Source organism: Camelus bactrianus, chromosome 2, assembly GCF_048773025.1.
Source record: "Camelus bactrianus isolate YW-2024 breed Bactrian camel chromosome 2, ASM4877302v1, whole genome shotgun sequence".
Taxonomy (NCBI): domain Eukaryota; kingdom Metazoa; phylum Chordata; class Mammalia; order Artiodactyla; family Camelidae; genus Camelus; species Camelus bactrianus.
This window is the reverse complement of record NC_133540.1, coordinates 73,264,516-73,283,927: the sequence shown is the minus strand read 5'-3', so window position 1 is coordinate 73,283,927 and position 19,412 is coordinate 73,264,516. Positions and strand designations below refer to the sequence as shown.

At 35.0% G+C, this 19,412-nt stretch overlaps 1 protein-coding gene across 6 annotated transcripts in view; it reads left to right on the top strand.

Moving 5' to 3' along the window:
- Window positions 1-19,412, top strand: part of CCSER1 (coiled-coil serine rich protein 1) — a 1,108,361-nt gene that overhangs the window by 27,842 nt on the left and 1,061,107 nt on the right. The window contains exon 1 of one of the 6 annotated variants that reach the window (XM_074343875.1): window positions 18,474-18,610. The exons of the other annotated variants lie outside the window; for them this stretch is intronic. The gene's annotated coding sequence lies outside the window, so the exon portion shown is untranslated. Of the gene's footprint in view, window positions 1-18,473; window positions 18,611-19,412 lie in introns of those variants that run through there. 6 annotated transcript variants of the gene reach the window in all.

The window sequence follows — 19,412 nt, the reverse complement described above, 5'->3', positions numbered from 1 at the left end:
TAGCTGGATTGGTGGATCGTAGGGTAAGCCTATTTTTAGTTTTTAAGGAATCTCTGTACTGTTTTCCATAATGTTGCACCAAACTACATTCCCACCAACAGTGTAGGAGGGTTCTTTTTCTCCTTTATCATTTATCATTTGTGGACTTTTTAATGATAGACAAATAAGCATTTAATTAAAATGAGTTCTTAATGCTTGTATTTATCTTTCTGTTTGTAAAAGTTAACAGTACATTGTATATTTCAGATGGAGAAGAACTTTTACAACGTCTGCTTTATTTAAATAAGAGTGCTAGTACCCTAAACAGTATTCTAGTAGTCTGAAAAAATGTTAAGACATCAAAACCCTAACAGTGGTAGGAAGTGACTTGAGCAGTGACAAGAAGAGAGTCCACTGAGTCATAAACGAGCTAAATTAATTCAGAAGCAGCACAGTGCTGCAAAGATGTGATTTCTACCTTTTGATCTGTGACAAAAAACAGTTTCTTTTGTTCTTCCATGGATAGCCTTATGAGATTTTTATCTACTGAATTTACAATATTTAGTATTTGAATATGAAAGTAAGAAGAACCATGTTCTTAAAACACGGTGGATTAGAGTATGTCATGAACAGTGGTATACTTAGATACGTGTGTCAGTGTTTCAGGTCACTAGAGAACCATTTAATTGAATAATCTGAAACAAGTTTATGTCTTCACCCAGGGAGTAAGAAACTGAGGAAATTATTCAAATATGTCACAATTCAAGATTATTTTTATTCATGTATTTGGGTTTATTATGTTTTTATATATTTCAAAAGGAAAGAAGCATATGCTTATTTCTTTTCAAATTGTTTGCCATTTAGTTTAGAGGTGGCTGTTTACTCACATTCAAATAAAATCATCTTTAAATTTATTTGTGCTTTCATTATTAAAAATTTTTGTGACTTTTTAGTTTATGATGCAAAACTTGATTGTGTTGTTAAAGGCAGGTAAATGTGATAAAGTAGTTCTTAATGTACTAAATAGAGATAATAAAATATTTCTTAATAATTATATTTGGCAGTGAGTGAATAGCTTTTGTAGAAAGAGAACAACATTTTTAATTGACTCAGAATGTTTACATTTTAGCTTTGTAGGCTTTGTAATTGGTTTACTTTGTGCATCTGTCTGCTAAAATTACTCTTTCTATGTTGATAGAAATATGGGGGACATTATATTTTTTACTTTCAGTCAAGGAATTTAATAGTTCCTCCATCAGAGAAATGAAGATAACTTCAACTTTTAGTTTATAACCTCTCACTGTCTCTCTATGTTATTACTTCGTACTGATTAAATATTTGCTTTCTGCCTAAAACTTTTCTAGATACCTTACATTATTACCTAGTTTAATTCACAACAATGAAAAGAAGTATTTTCTATAATTGTTCCTATTTTTAAATGAGATATCTGAGATAGAGGAAGTTTAAGTAACTTTATTGAGTTCACTCAGATAGTAAGGGAGGGAGACCTAGGTTATTATGAATTCTTCAACTTTACTTATTCCAAATTTGCCACCCAAAGAAGATTAGGACTATTAAGTTAATGGCCATTTGAGAATGTCATCATCTCACCTGACTTGCTAGATTTATCAGTAATAAATTGGGAATGAAAATAGGGGGAAATAGTATATTCACAAGTAATGCTTCCTTTGTTGGCTTTGACATTTTTGAGAGGAGAGCATTTCTTTTGAAATTTTTGAAAATCTCTAACCATTTCTGCTGAACATCTCCTTTGGCAAAGGGTTGAGTTTGGATGCACTATATCTCATTTTCAGAGCTGGATACCTGCTGTTGTTGTGGTTTATATTTGTCAGGGGCTGACAAGTCACAATTTGGCCCTTGTGACTGCTTCCTAAATTACCACCTTCTATCAACCTAATGGTTCTCAAGTTTCAGTGCATTGCAGAAGCTGCATGAAGGAATTCAATACCGCAAATTAAATTAGGGCTTATTTCTTTTTAAATCATGAAGGGGAATAATAGCTTCAATTCCCTAAATTCTTAAGGTTAAAAAAATTTTTTTCTTATTTTTGGCTTCTACTCTTACTTGTTTATGGCAGAATCTATTCTTGTAGTTACATTTATGTTTTGACGTAAAATTTAAATTCAATTATTAAGATGTGATGACAGTTACAAAATATTCAAGAAATAGTTGTCATTTTTTCTTCAATGGTTGTTGGCTAAGAAAGAATTCGTACTTGTGTTGTTGGGCTCTTGGGGTCTTTTTGATTATCAGGATAATTCATAGGGATACTGAAGGAGCAGAGATGGTAGATTGAGTTACAAAAGAAAGTGCATATAATTAACTGGGTACTTTTAGAAGATGACTTAAAAGAATAACCCAGTAAAGTAATCTAAAATATTAAGTTCAGAAACAAAGAGAAGAGGAAAATTAGAGGTAGTGTAGAACTCTTACAGAAGTGGAAAGAGAAGAAATTGTGAAGCAGCTAATATGTAATACTGCTGTGTAGAAATTCAGATTCTCTCACCCACCCATCTCCTTATACTATTTCTTTGAATTACTCTTTGCTGCCTCTTGACAGTTGGTAAAACTTGCATGTTTTTGGATTTTATTTTTTGAGTCTTTTTGACTTGAATCGGTGTTGTATGAATATAATAACATGCAGAGATAGACCATAAGGCAGAACAATGAGGAACAAGATAGTATATGATGGGCTTTTAACCAAAACGACAAAGCCATATACGTGTTTCACAGTTTGAACATGTTGAAAAGCAGTAGTTACATCTTTTTTCCCCCTGGTTTCTAATCCTCAACTCCAAGGCTGAATCCATGATCTGTTGGCACTGTTTATGAGGATCTAGAATCCTGACCTTAGTATGATGCTTATGTTTTGTAGTTGATAGACTCTTTTCTGATACCAACTGTGCCGAATATTAAGTTTCACTAAACACAGCTACCAGTGGTATACCTACACTTGGAAGTCAATTTGTTTAAAACATGCCTAAAACTATTCTAAATGCTGTAAGTGTAGGAAAAGAATGTCTCTTGTTCTTAAGAAGGATTTTAATCTAGTTGTTGATTTGGTTATGGTTATGCCCAAAATGTTTAGTTTGAGGAATGTGATGTGAATTGGAATTCCTGAAACTACGCTAGTGTTACCCTATTATTGATACACTCCTCTGAGGATGGCTTAGAATTGAATTGTCTTAGAAAGGAGTGAAACTCCTGATGACTCTGTAATCAGACAGACAACAATAAATGAGAACTCTCTTTGACTCACGGATCATATTATCTGTTGAAGAAGACAGTTACATAAACAGATTATAATTGCATCTTTCTATCACAATGGTATTCAAATGTGATAAATATTAAAATAGGGGAGGCACAAGAGAATAATCTGAGAGCTGTCTTAACCTTAAAGGGCTGGTCGACCTATGGAGAAAATCTGAATAAGGTTGAAAATGTTGTGGTGAAGGGTGAGGCAAGATGAGTTCAAGGAATAGAGTTAGAATTGAGATGATAAACTAGAATGAGTGAAACCAGAAGATCAGTGGTTCAATGTTAAAATTTCTAGGGAATGCCAGGTTAAAGCTGGAGATGCTGACTTCTAGAATTTAAGGATGAAGTTTCAAGATGTGAGTTCATGAATATAACTCATGTTACAAATAATAGGAAAATTAAAATAGCTACATATAGGAAAAAATAAGTATGTGATCCTAGATCATAAAATGGTATACCATATATTTAGAACCTTGACACAGCAGTTTTTGGGAATAGGACCCTCAAGGAGGCATTTTCTTGAGATCATTAAAAGTTTATAGCATTTTATTTTATTATAGTGAGAATAAGTCTTAGATTTTAACTCCCTGGCTGCTGTCACTGTAAGTGAAATGCATTTATAAATTTAAGGAGTACAATTCAATTAAACCTTTCTTTGATGATTTCTAAAATAACTTTGCAATACTAATCAACTACAATTAAAACAAATCGAAGGCAAAAGTTTCCTAATTGCATTAGTATAGTCAAACTACAGGTATTTTTCTTGCAAATGTTCAAAGAACTCTAAATGTAAGCCATTAAAACTTATTTAAAGGATCGTCTTATGCAACTCAATTTAAATAGTATATAATTAACCTATATAGCTAGTTTAATTAATTTACCGGTGTTAAATCAATCTAGGATGATGATATTCTTGGACTGAGGCCATATAATTTTTTAAGTAGGATTTTTTGTTATATTTTTAATTCCTGAGACAATTGCTTATTGGAAACATCAATTTAGTGAAATTCTTAGACTTTAATCACACATAACCTTATGTTACCTTCTTATATATGTATTTATTATAATGGATAGTCATGTAAATGACTTGACCTTGCATTATGAAACCAGGTAAAATAAAATTTGTCAATGTAAGTTTGTAGTTTCCATGTTTCCCTATTAAAAATACCTGCAAATTCAAAGAATTGCAAAGATTATAAATATTAAGGCATTAACGAAGTTAAACATTTTAAAGTATCTACGTTTATTCTAAGTGTGTAATTACTTCCCAAATATATTTTTCAGTCACAACCATTAAAAATGGGTTCATTTGGGGGATATTATCACAGAGGTAAGAATACACAATGATTATTAAAATTTTACAAGAATATTGTCAATAAGGTTTGTGAATTCTCATTTTATCAATGACTATCCACACAATAATGAGCAGTCATTTATACACAAAGATAATGAGAAAGATAGTTTGGGATAAGCTGAATTGAAATGAAAAAAATAAGTTATTCTCGGAAAGAAAAAAGGGTATCATTTGAAAAACTATGGAATTGCTGTAATTTGTCATGTTGCTGAAATCCACACCACAGCAAAAGTTTTAATGTGGAGCATGAGAACAGCCTCTTCCATTCTCAGTGTGTACTCATTTCTTCCTTCCTCGTTAGTTAACCTTTATCTGTGTTTCCTTACCTGTTGGTTATTGTGGATGTGAATCACTGGGTTACTCTGTGTACTTATCTAGTGTTCCTCTCATGTTTTATTCCTTCTTCTGAACATAAAGCCTTTAATTTTCCAGGCTGAATCTTTTGTGACAATCCACCAATGCTGGGCTCCACTCCCCTTTCCTCTTCTCTCTTACCCTCCCTCTTCTCTCTGTCCTTATAATGCTTTTATCTCCCCTTCCCTTCATTCTGGTTCAGATCCACGATTCCCTTTGGCTCTTATTCATTTATAGATTCCTCTGAAGTTTTCACATTTCCTTACAGTCCCAGCATCTACCTAGTCACCTGCTCGTTTCACTCTGCTGAAATGTGCCTATTTTCAGTCAAAAGTAGTCAGACCGTCTCCTCTCTGGGAGGCAGGTAGTGTATCTACAGTTTGCCTTATGCTAGTGTGTCTATCTCAAAAATGAGATGTCTAAAGAAATTATTCTTGAGCCTCCAAACAGATTTCATACCTTCTGTTATACTATGGATAAAGTTTATATTGCTGTCATCATTGGTGTTTTTCCCCTGTAAACTAACTTACTGATATGTAGCAGTGGTTATGTGAAAAGAACCTTGAAATATTTCTCTGTTTTCTATCCCCAGATGTGCCTGACTTAATAGCTAACATTCTTTTACCATCTGTCTGGTGCTAAACTCAACAATTATAAAATATTTTTAAAATATTTAGATTAAGAAATTTCCCAATTTCTTTTGAGTGTTTACTCAAACTGGAATCTCAGAAATACTGTTATTAAAAAGTTTCTTCTAAAACCTAACCTAAATGCTCATTGTACCAATCTGCCCTCATGAAAACAGAATGTTCCTAACTTCAGGTAACCATTTACTGCTGTTAAGCGCACTCTCAGCTTTCTCTTGACTACAATATATTCTTTTCTTAAAAATCTTTTTCTTCAGACCCTTATTAATTTGGGTTTCTTTTGGTAATCTGCCAGTATAACTTCCAAATAATAAAGATATTCCAAGTTAAAAACACTTCAGAAGTTTTGTTCACTTAGACACAAATTCCACTGTGTAAGTCTCTTGAAGTTGTTATATTATTACAGTCTGTGAGGATTAGTATATTATAAGGAGATTACTAGACTCCATTACTTAGCAGCACAGTGAGAGAGGGTGCACCACGGGAATACAGAGCAATAAACGCTTGAGTTGTACAAGTAGAAGAGTTCTGGGTAAACAGTGTTATGTTCCAGCACCCTCTTTAAAACAGCATCAAACTAATTAACTTTTCCTGAGTATTACTCCATATACACTATTTGCCGTAAGGGATAGAGAATACCGAAAAAATATGGGACGTGATTTCCAGCGTCAAGAGTTCTAAACTCATGTTGAAGAAGGGATGTGTTCATGTTGGTGTAAGCCATTTTAGAGAGTTATCAACAGCATAGTTTTAATAATAAAGGCAGAAAAACTGAGACTCTGAGAAGTCAAATAGTTGCCAAGGTTATACAGGTGGGAAGTTACAGAGATGAAATTCAAATTTGTCTGTCTGGGTGAGAAGGTCATGATCCTTCCTTATGTTAAATCAACTTGATACAAGGGAAAAAAAGATGATAACACATGAAAAAACATTGAATCCTAGGTGATGATGCATCAGTTCTGAGTATAGTCTCTAGTTGCTCTAGAAGAACTTGGGGAGGGTGAAAGTAACCTAGAAAGAATTCATGGAAGAGATGGGAACTAAGCTGTAGTTTGAAGAGGAGTAGGATAAATACACACACAAGGAAAGATGAAAATATAAGAAGAGTTGGTGCAAAGGCATATAAATAAAAATAGGCTGTTTGTATATTTTAAATGTGGAAGCTAATGGATTTTGTTAGTTTATAATAGGCTCTTTTAGCAATAACTGAGAAATAAGGATAGGAAAGGACATAATTGTCGTAGCTGCACTGATTGATCATATAACAGTTACGGGTACAGTTAAGTGCTTTAAATATATTAACTCATTTAATCTGCAGAATAACCATATCAGAGGGTTACTATAATTAATTCCAGTTTATGGATGAGAAAATTGTTGTGCAGAGAGGTTAAAGAGCTTTTCCAAAGTTCATAGAACTAGTAAATAGAGAACTGAATTCAGAACCAGGCTTTCTAGTTCTAGGTACTATATTTTTAATCATTATCTATTGCTACATAAAATGATAAAATTTTGCATGCACCCTTGAAAGTCATGTATATCAGCTGTACACTAGGAAAAGGAAAATGAAATAGTGGTCTAGGATGTATGCCTGTTAGGATTGGAGTTAAGTAGTGGGTGATGTGCAGTAGGATTGGAGAGTAAGATGATAAAATCTGAAATAATCTGTGATTAGTTATAAATATTGAAGGGGAGGTAGATATAAATTTTTAATGAAATTTTGGGCTCTAATGATTGAAATATTCCTGGTGTCAACTACAGATAGGCAGGTTGATTGTGAGACCCTGTTTGGAAGGAAAAGTGATTAGTTCAGTTTTCCTATTCTGAGTTAAGCCAACTGTGAAATATGAAGAGACTGATTCCCAGAAGATATATTTTAGAATACAGGAAAGACAATTCACTGAGGAACACAGACATTAAGATATTAACTTAGTAGTTGCACTGTCCAGTACATTTAATAAACATTTGAGTGTAAAAAGTTACTGAAGAAGTAAAATTCAAAGTGGATTCCTTGGACCATTACTAGGCCACAGACTGTTACCAGTCAGAATTAAGAGTAATTCTTATTTATTTTATTTTACAAAAGTACTGATATGCAATTGGGGTTAAAAAAACTGGTTCTTAATGACAAATAGTTTAAAAACAGATATCAGGATGACATCTCTTCACTGCAGTGGTGGAGTCACCCAGACACATTGAGGCAATTTCCCACATGTCATGATCAAGCTCATGGAATTCACCTTATTTGCTTTTGTTCCTTCTAGTGCCCCCTCCTGATCAGTAGGAGCCTGGATCTCCAATCTTTTCCTGGAGTGCAGTGTCCTAATTGTCTGCAACAAGTACTGGGGCAGAGGATTTGCTTTTCTGTAATATGTAATTAAAGTGAACAATCCAAGAGGCAGCATCCTGTAATGGAACCAAAGTCAATCTAGACAAGCCATCTCACTGTATCGTCAATCCAAACATTCTTGACACAGGGTTAAGGGTTAAAAGCGAAGAATCAGAAAGAAAATAACCATTTTTTCTCGGCTTGAGAAATATCCAAAGTCATTTTCATGGATCTTTTATAGGTTGCTGTGGTTAGTTGTAGATTCTTTAGCAACATTGATTATACCTGTGCAGTTATGATCTGGGAAGCATCAGACCTCGTCAGCAGAACATAGACATGAAGATGGCTTGTTGCCTTATTTTTCTTAAAGTGTACCTGCACCATTGCTAGGCTTCCTGAGAATTCTCAAGCTGTTTTATAGGATTTTCTAAGGAAGATCCTCTGAACGCACCAGGCACTGGGATGGGGCAGGGCTTGCATTATTTAAAGCAGTTGCAGTGCAATGTTTCCTCCAATAGAAGTGGACTGACATTGTCTCCCCTGGGCCCTGGTCTTCCCAGGTGGAATGGTGGAAAGACAAGTTCTTAACTCTGAAGAACTTAGAAGTTTTGGGGTTCTCAGGGGTCTGAGATAACACCCTCCTTCAGGTCAGCCTCTGTCTAGTGGCCATTATGCAGGATCTCAAACACAGATGCCTGCTGTAGGGACCCAGCGACACTATTCCTATGCTGTGGACACACAGGAAGTCCCGGCCAGGCACCTGATTGTTTTTCTTTGTATTCAAGTCAGAAACAACAGACCTACATGGTTAAACTGTTTCCCTTGGTAAAGCAGCTGATTAGGTTTGTTTAATGTCTGAAGTTACTCTGTAATCCTGAGTAAAGGGGCAAGTAGAGGTACAGAAACGCCTTCTAATAAGTCCTCTGAGATGCCTAGACAGCCAAAATCTTCAGAGTATGAGGAATACAAAGATGTAAGAATCATCTGCACGTGGTAGAAGTTTACAGCTAGTTTAAAGCATAAATCATAGCAAAATCCATAATTAAGAATGTAAACAAATCCTATTTGAAGAACCAGATTTGCCCTTCCCCCTGAAACAGCATAAAAACAGACAAAATAGATGAAACACCCATTTTCAAGACACTGGACATCATCCACTAAAGAACCTAAAGAACTGACCCTAAAAGTTTGAGAACAAATTAGGTGAGCCTTAAAATGTCCTCAGTTTTAGTGCCTTGAGAGTTTCCAAGTCTTGATGCATGCAGGGGAAATTCAGGTGGAGCCTAGTTGGCTTTCTATAATGAAGAGACAGAGTTGAGAATCTGGGAAGACAACAACAGCTAGAGATTGCAGAACACAATGCTGGAAAATAGCTGCACACAAAGAGAGAACCCGAGTGATCTACAGAGGATCTCCCTTAGGTATTCAGCTGAGAACAAAGTAGCAAATTTTTGTGAGGAAACTATCTGAGGCTAGTAAAATAAATATGCCAAAAGGTAGCGGTAACAGTGCCTGATACTTATACAGGGCCAGAAATAGTACCTGGTCCCAATAGTGACATGCCTATTAGAATGACTACAATTAAAAAGATTGACCATAGCAAGTGTTGATGAGAATGTGGAGCAACTGGAATCCCCACACCCTGTTGGTAGGAATGCTAAGGGTGCAGCCATTTTGGAATGCAGTTTGTCAGACTCTTAAAAAGTCAAACATATTTCTACTCATGACTTTGCCATATTTTCATATATAAATATTTGCCCAAGAGAGGTGGAAGCATGTATCCATAAAAGACTGGTACACACATGTTCACGACAGTTTCAACTGAAAGAGCATAAACTGAAAACACACTGAATGGACATTAACAAGTAAATGGATAAACAAATTTTGATACATCCTTACAGTGGAATTACTAAGCAATACAAGGAAATGGACCATTGATACATGCTACAACATAAGTGAATGTCACAGTAATTACACTGAGTGGAAGGAGCCAGAATAAAAATGTATATAGTATATGATTCAATTTGTATAAAATTCTAGAAAATTAATACACAGTGATAAAAATCAGGTCATTACTTCTCTGGGGAAAGGGTGGGGTGTGCACTGGCCAGAAAGGATGGGAAGGAGAGATTACATAAAAGATCAGAAAACTTTTAAAGATGATAGATATGTTCATTGTCTTGATTGTGCACTGGTGATAGTTTCACAAGTGCATACATATGCCAAAACTTATCAGTTACTACAACTTAAATATGTATAGTTTATTGTGTGTCAGTTATCTCTCAAACTAAAAAAAAAATGTATAAGCAAATGCTATTTAGCAAATGAAGGATAGACACAGTAGGTGCAATGGTTATTTAGAAAAGTGTATGAGAGAAATAGAAAATATAAATAACTTTCAGCTAAGGATAGCTCTACAAAGGGGGTGAGATATATGTTAGGACTAGAAAGTAAACGTTTTGGTAGGTAGATGAAAGATGAATGGGAATGTGTTCAATATAAATAGGGTCATTAAAGTGGAAAAAATCCAGGAATTTTCATAGGTTGAATTGGATGTGATCCCAACTAGATGATCTCACTGATATTAGAGGTGGACAGAGTGGTGAGATGGGTTGGAACTTCTGAATGACATGCCAAGAAGTCTTACAGCAGAATGCATAAGCCGTCTCAAGGAAGGAGCATATTGCCAGAAAAGCAGAGGGCACCAAACTGAGTCTTCAGAATCACTTGGGTTAAGTGAATTCAGGAAAAAGAGTTACAAAGTTTGTTTATTTTAAGGAGTGGATGTAGGGGAGCATGCAGTTATCGGAGTATTAAAGAGAACAATTGGTAGAAGAGCTTCAGAAACAAGGATACAGTTTTTTGAAACATTGAAGAAGTTGTAGGGAAGGGGAAGAATGAAAGGGCCATGGCTTTAGCAATGAGAAGATGTTGATTTCCTAAATAAACACAATAAATGGGTCTCTATGACAAACTGTGTCAAACATACTCCATTATCAAGAGGTCTTCTATCAGAGAAAAACTATCCTGTTAAGGTTGGTGATTTCTATGAGGGGAATTTCTGGAGGGCAAATTTGGCTTAATTTTTTTTCCATAAAAAATTTGGTTTATTTTTGGATCTACTGTGGATATCCAGAAACCCTGAGGACTCCTCGTCCAAGTCCCATTCCAAGTATTGTTAACACTAGATCCAAAATTATTTTGACATCTTTGAAGTTCAGAATTAGGCTATCTTAGAGACCTTGAGATTAGGAGGGACCCACATTTCCCCTTTTGAGTGTCAGAACCAGGCAATTCTGAAGAGTAGAGTAAATCAAATGTAGTTTAGGCTAGTGTCTTATTCTCTGAGTACAAATTAGTTAGGCTGCTATAAGTCACGTTCTTTTATTTTATAATAGAACAACCTGCTGTTGTTAAACGAGTTAGCACTATATTGTGAGCAAACCTTTAGCAGAAGGGTTGCAAAGGTGTATTGGTGCATGAAGCAGGGATACAGAGCTGAAGTGACAGATTTTACCAGCAGCAAATTAAAAGTGCTCTCTGGTAAAATTTACATGATATTTTCAGATAAATTGTGCATCCAGGACACATGGAGAATGACAAAATTGTGAACACCATCTCTGAATAGGAAAGTCATGATAGATATATGCTTAGCTCTCAAAGAGCAGTTCATTTAAAAATAAGCCATGTTTTCTTATAGTTTCAGGGCAAGACAAGAAAAAGTTGTTTTTAAAGGGAGTGAAGATATTGATCTCTGACAGCCGATCGTTTCAATCTAAGTGAAAACACCAGCTGTAGCAGCAGCGGCAACAAACTTACCAATTTTCCTCTTTATTTGAAAGGTTCCTTGGCCATTTGAAATGCTTTTTACCACAGGGTGAATAGAATAAGCTTTTGGTTTCATCTCCAGCTCTGAATAATGAGTAGCCCCTGTTTGAGGAGTCAGTAATCATCTTTTGAAATGTCGAGAATCGTGTTGATGAGGTGGACTTAGAGACTCTTCTGTGAGTAAGTTGTTGTAGGTCTTACTGAAAGTGGTCACTGAGACTCATCCACTCTTTTTATTCCTCTCGTATCTCCTCCCACAAGCCTCCTCAAAACATCACTCCTCTTCACCTGCCCCTAAAAAATCACTCTGATATTGGAGGCTAGATCCATCATTGCATTTGTAAGCCTAGAATCAAGGGAACTATTACTGCTTTTCTTCACAAGACTAGTTCTTTTTGCACATTTTTCATTATAAACTGTGCTGAAGGCATAAGGTTTCCCATATCGAGTCATAAAACATGTTGTATTTCAAGGAGGATGCACAGTTCTGGTTATTCTGGCCATGCTTTATTTGCACAGGGGCTGGTCTGGCAAGTAGCACTGATTGCCAAGATGGAAATCTAGAGCTGCTAAATTGTTTTGGAATGCATTATTTTACTTTGAAAGTAGAAAAATATTTAGTGTTTTTGAAACTAAAATGCAGCAATTTAGGAAAAACAGGAAAAAAACAGGTAAGTATTCTTAGGATTTTTGCAAAATTGGCATTTCAGATTTTTTTTTTTTTTTGCTTTAAAATAAAGTTTGTTGAAGTTATGGTAAAAATACAAAATACAACTAGCAGAAAAATTAGCTTTCATGAATGGAAACAGTTTGTCTCTAATAAAACACATTTTCCCCCTATTTCTGCTACCCCATCCTGTTTTTTAGGGTAATGTTCTAATCAGGACTTTTATGTTGGCTTTTTTGAAAGACCAAATATTTAATGTTAATTTTTGTTTGAAGTAGTGATGGCTTTGCCAGAAAACTATGAGCTCAAAATGTGATATTTATTACAGTGTTTGTGTCCTTACTGAGGAAAATTGAATATGAATAAGTGTTAATGAGTGTCCTGGGTATCCTATAAAGAATAATTTATTCCCACTCAATAAATGAGAAAGACCAAGGGCGGGGTGTGATAAATAGTACCAGGTGAATATGCTGGACTTACGAAAAGACAACAATAGTATGGGCACAATAATAAATCCTTGAAAGACAGTTGTAATTCTTCCAAGACTTATGGAATGATCATTTTGCCTATGGAGAGACATCTAGGGTGATTAAATTATGTGCATTATTTTTTAGAGGGTTTATGTTTTTTCCAGTGAAAATCTTTATGATCTGTTCTCCAAATGTGAAATTCTTTTGCTATATGGGTAAATAAGTATCTTTGAAACTGGCTAGATAAGCACTGAATGTTCACAGTTGTTTTTTCTCACCATTTATACTGATGGAGAAATTTCCACACTCACTCACACACACACACACACACACACATCATCAGGGAATTTTTTTTTTTTTTAGTTTCCTATAGATTCTGAAGTCTTCCTAGTGATGCTAGTGTAAGCAGTCATTTCTGTTAGTTTTACACAGCTATTGCTTTGTGTTATAAAAAAAATAGTACCCTGGGACACCACAGGAACAATCAGACCAAGTAATCTGTTTTTTTTTTCTAGAAGAAAATATTTGAGTGAGAGCCTTTGACATGGTATGTTTAAGAGGGAAAAGTAAAGTTAAAAGAAAATAGCTATAACGCAGAGATAAACTAAGAAAAGCATCTGGAGTAAATAGATAATTTGAAAAAAGAATAGAAAGTTATCTACCTGCATGTCCCCAACACATAGAATATATTTTCTGAGGTATAACTACAAATATTTTAACTGTTTTCCTATGTGTGGTTCTAATCATGGATGTCCAGTAACTTCCTTTGAATTGTTCTTACATATTCTAATTGCTGTTTTTATAAGAAATTATTTCCTGATGTTTAACCCAATTTTCGTTTATCCAGTATAACCTCATTGTTTCTAACTGGTGTAATCTGCAAACGCACTAACAAGCCTTTCATGGTTTTGTTTCTCCACAGATCTGAAACTTCATTGTTTTGTACCTTTGGCAGTTTTTATAAGGCATATCTAAAATAAACATGCAAAATACTGTCCTATCAAGTTAGATAAGTTGAAGCACCTCTAATGTATGATGGAAAGAAAAAGAGAGAGAAAAAATTTTTAATTAGGCTAAATTTCCTTATGACGACCAAACATTTTCGCCACGAATGTATTTGATTTTCTAAAACAGGGAAGTTGGAGATATATTAGTAGTCTTATATTCTGTTTTTGCTTTTGTTACATTTAGTAGAGAAGAGTAAGGACAGTTTTTTATGCATTTTACAAGCCTTTTAATTGTGTTGGCTTAGACTTGGAACAGACTTTTAAGAGTTTATAATTTTTAGAATTGAAACAATTTTTAGTTACATAAGACAATTCTCAAAATTAAGAGTAAAGAGCAAATTATTTATTTCCTTCCTAAAACTCTTCTCTTTGTGCCCTCATTACTATGAGCCAGCCACCTTCTTAAAAATCCTGTTTTGAATCTCTGTGTTAGTATATTCTTTCTTTGTCACCTACAGTCTCACCATCTTAACAGTCTAACCCATAAGCATCACTCCCATTAAGGCTTGAGAAACTAAGAAAAGAGATATATAGATATTTAGTCAATATTTCATGGAGTTGATAACAACACTTAACAACAAACATCATATAAATGAAATGTGGCTAACACTGTGGATAGCTATATTATATGGTTTTGAATAGTTAACCTATCATTGCACAACCTTACTACTTTTGTGCAAGTTACTTAACCTCTCTGTGCATTTTACTTATCTACAAGTTGAGTATAATAATAATCTCTACTTCATGTATTGTTGTGAGGATCAAATTAATTAATATGTACAAAAAACACTTAGAAAATTTCCTGGCACAAAGTAAGCACTTACTAATTAGCTAGTGGTGGTAATAATAGTAATTTATACAAAATGTGATTTATCAGTTGCGTTGGTGGTTCAGTGGTAGAATTCTCGCCAGCAAAAATGTGATTTATCAAGGGAAAAGATATGGGCAATGTGATATACAAAAATGAATGAAGTTTTGGTACATACTGCACCTTGGATGAAAGTTAAAGGCATTCTTCTAAGGGAAGTAAGCCAGACACAAAAGGCATCAATATTTCTTTACCTATCTTCTTCCATCTTTGCTCTCTACTCCTCATCTTCAACCCATCTTAAGAGAAAAATGAAAGAGAAAGGATATGGAGAATATTTAAGAAAGAAGGAAGGAAAACAAAACAGTGAGGCAGAGGAAGAGGTGCAGGAGAGGGGCTTAATTTGCCTTTCCCATGGCTTTAAAGAACTCTTCAGTTTTATTTCCCTTGAATGAAACATCAAAAGGTAACGTTTTGATTAAAAAAATAAGTTTCCCAGTAGTGTTAGTCCTTACCAATATGTGAATTGGAAGACTGCGATAGCTCCAGATTTAATGATAATAGAAAGAGTCTGGACTGGTGCAGAAGACGGAGCTGGTGAGTCAGCTGGCTGCCTTTATCTGTCTTTCTCTACTTCCCCAAGTCCTCTGAGACTGAAAGAAAGGAGAATTTCATACAGGAGGTCATTTGGTGAACATCTAAGTGTTGGACCGAGAAAGAATGGGGGTTTGAGTCACAGGATTTGGAATTAAATAAGGGATCATGTGACAGTAACTAGTTATTTGTTTATAGAGTCTGTGCACACAGTATATCTTAAATCTGTTAATTAGCCTAGAGGAAAAGAGGAATGATGATGGTCAGATATTTTGGAGTTAAAAAGACTTTTTATATTAATGTTAGAAAAAAATGCTAAAGATGACTTTAGTTGTGTACCACAAATAAATTGTTTTGTTTCATATATTTTTTTGATTTGAGGATGGAATTGAGTTGCCTTTGTCTGTTATTAAATTTGGCTTCTTGTAGTTTAGAAAATAAGGGTTATAGTTTTCAAACATTAAGAATATATTTGCCTTTAATTTGATTCACTTTATTTGACCTAAAAGGAATAGAAGCCAGATTATCTATGATTATGATGAATGGAATTTTCTAGGAAATGAAATTGGTTCAATGAGAGCAATTACTGTTTTTCATTGTTGTTAGCTCAGAAGTAGAGCCAGTCTTTCTGCTGTTCTTCACAGACGTCTCTCAGATATTATAGTCAATTTGCCTTACCCAGAGGTGAAGGAGGCGTTTCAGGATAAATTGTTATACTGTCAAGAAGGTTGCATGTGGATAATGATGAAAGGCTTTGGTAAAAATCACAATGTCTGAGGCTGATTTTTCAGGAAGAGAATTGACTATTTAATCTTCTCTCATTCAGGCAATTGTGTACAATCAAGTATCATTGGATAATTTTTAGTAACTTTCATTTTGGAAAGGAAAATTTGAGGAAACAATGTAAGCTCAGAGGAAAGATGAACTTTAAAAAATTTTTTAAGACTTAATTTTTTAGAGCAGATTTAGGCATACAATAAAATTGAGAAGAAGGTGAGGAGACTTCCCAGACACCCTCTGCGCCCACACATGGGTAGCCTCTCCATTATCAACACGACACACCAAAGTAGACGGTTTTACCAAGGATGAACCTATACTGACACATCAGTCATAATCACCCAAAGTGTGTAGTTTACCTAAGAGGTCACTCTTGTTGTACATTCAGTGGGTTTAGACAAATGTGTAATAACTTATATCCATCAGTATAATATCATACAGAGTATTTTCCCTTCCTTAAAAATCTTTGCTCTGCCTATTCATCACGCCTGCCTGGCTACCACTGATCATTTATTGTCTTAATAGTTTTGCCTTTTCCAGAATATCATATAGTTGGAATCATACAGCATATAGCCTTCTCAGATCACTTAGAAAGACTGACTTTTGAAAGAGTAAATCTACATGTAACACTTTGATGAAATATTCATTTAATACCCTTGTCCGACAGAAAATTACATTCATCACTGATGTATCAATGGAAGAACATGTTCTAAAAATGGGTTTCATAAGGGAGAGTATTAACTTTCTTTTTACTGATATTTGCTTTAATAAAAATTATATTTAATTAAATTATATTTGCTTTTAAATAAACTGAAGTGAAGGAAATCCATTTATAATTAAACAGAGAGAAATACTTTATTTTTTAAATGCTCCTCTCCCCTTTCTCTAAGTTTTATATCCTCAGTTTTCTCAATTGGTATAATAGTAAAAGAAAAACATAAAATAGGATTTTCCTGTTTATTAGCATTCTGAAATAGGAGATTTCTGAAAAATTATTGGTGGATCTCGAGGAAATGTTTATGACATCTGAGATGACGCTGAATCAAATATTCAGTAGTCTTTGTGAGCAAAATTACACAGTAGATGGTTTGTCTTAATTGCCCTTGTTGGAGTTCCTCCCCAGTTGTATAATTCCTTTGTTCCTGTGACCTCCAACACACATACACACACACAATCTACCCCATGTCCTGTCTTAACCATCTAGTAGGGATAATAACTAATGGCTTACTATGGGTGTAAACTAATAATGGTTTAGGTGCTGTCAGAGAAAAACCAGAGCTGGACAGTAGTTGAATCGGTAAAAACAAAAATAGATTTTATTCAGATCTGTTGCAGTAGGGGTAAGGAGATGTCAGCATAGATCTGGGCTCAATTCTGAATACTGCAAGGAAAAATGGAGATTTTTTTAGTGAACGAGTGGGGTGGGGTCAGTGGGTGGAACATTGCTAAGTCGAAACATGAGGGACGAGGGAATCTAGCTAAACTGACTTAACAGGATTCTTGCTAATCAGGCCAGAATGATCAGACGCTCCCCTGGAGGATGAGGAATCTGATTAGATATTGAGGGTGATTAGATATTGAGGGTGATCAGGTACTGAGGATGTGGGTTCTGGTTAAACTGATTTAACAGAGTTCTTTTGAAACTCGATTTTAGAAGGGCATGTACAGAGGGCCTATGAGAAGGTTCAGGAGTCTGACCGAAGTTTGATTAAGCAAAGAATCTGTCAGTACAAAGTGTATGGTGATTTATTTGCATTTTAGAGAAGAAAAAATGTGGAAAGGTTGGAAGATGAGATTGGAATGATAATCTCATAGTGCAGTTAACTCTGGGTGAAAACCTTTCAAAATTACCTTTCCTACCAAGGATGTCAATGCTGTTCTCCTACTCCATGTAATGTGCTTGCATGCACGTGTGTGCACGCACACACACACAGGCATGTGATAGTGGAATGAATAACGAATAACGAACTTTTGAAAAGGTACTCACCCAGCTGTACCACTATTCTGACTTGAGCTTTTTCACTAACTAGATTTTTAACCCTCAAAGGCAGCCTTTGCCAAGCTGTACATGTTGTCATAAGGACAACACTAGAAAGTATTGTAAATTAAGTTCTGCTCTGTTGTCACAATGGGGCAGTGTCAAGCACAATTTCATTTTATTTCAAACCTTTTATTTGAAGGATATTTTCACACACATCTGAATGATACCTTCCTTTTCAGGGTAATTGTTTATTAATTTGAGAAACTGTATGTAGATTTTTACCTGTATGATACCAAGTTACCAGATAAAGGTGGACAAGTCAGTAAATAACACTTTAAAATTGTAAAACTGTATGTGTTGTTTGTGCCTCCATCTAGAAGACGAACATCATAAAGCACATCTGAAGAGAAACATCTCCCCAGTGACTGCTGTGTGCCTGAAATACCCAGTTCTAGTCTACAAATGGCACATGGGGTAGAAGTCCTGTGACATTGTGCACATCTCTTGAAACCAGTAAGACATTTAGCCATGCCCATAAGGTAATGTGTTCATGCATATTTGATTATTACATTAATTGTCACATTAGAAAGTAGAAAGCAGGACGCTGAGGGAATAAGACATGGGATGTGAGGCTTTCGTTGGAAGAGAAACACACTAACTGGCCAGTCCTACAGCACATTGATCTAGGTCAGGAACCCCTGTTGGGAGTTGACAAAAAGATTTAGCACCAAGGAACAAATTTCCAAGTAAAAACAAAATGATTTGTGGAAATGGTTCAAGATCTAACTTTAACTTTGTAATTGTTCATTTTTTAGAGAGCAAGTATTCTTTATACCCAGATGTCTGTTTATTTAAAGATAATGTTGAAGTATGAGAATTAGAGGAACTTGGCAATAGAACCTTCTGACAAATAATATTGTGAAGAGACAGCGCAGTAGACTGAAGACTTACGTGTATTGTGTTGAAGCATTTTATTAATTGAGTAAAAGCGAAAGATTTCTGTGCTTTTGATATCTAACTCTAATTAACTTCAGGAAAAGTCAAAGCTGTAAAATTGTTTTGAACCTAAGCAAGTAAAACTCCTGCTCTGTCTGCCAAGGGTATGTCATTCCTGATGTAGTTTCTGGACTCCTGGGATGAGAAGTGTAAACAGTGAAAAGGAATCACAATAAGGCGATCTGTCTTTTCAGTGCAGTTGGGTGGGGCACAATGAGGGCAGAGGGAGGGGAGGAAGCAGGAATGAGCAGGGGAAATGAGGCTTAGACGCCTAAAAGGAGGATGTGCTTTACATTCCAGACTGAAATGCTACTTCAGTTACTGCTGCAGTTCTGAATTTTTCAC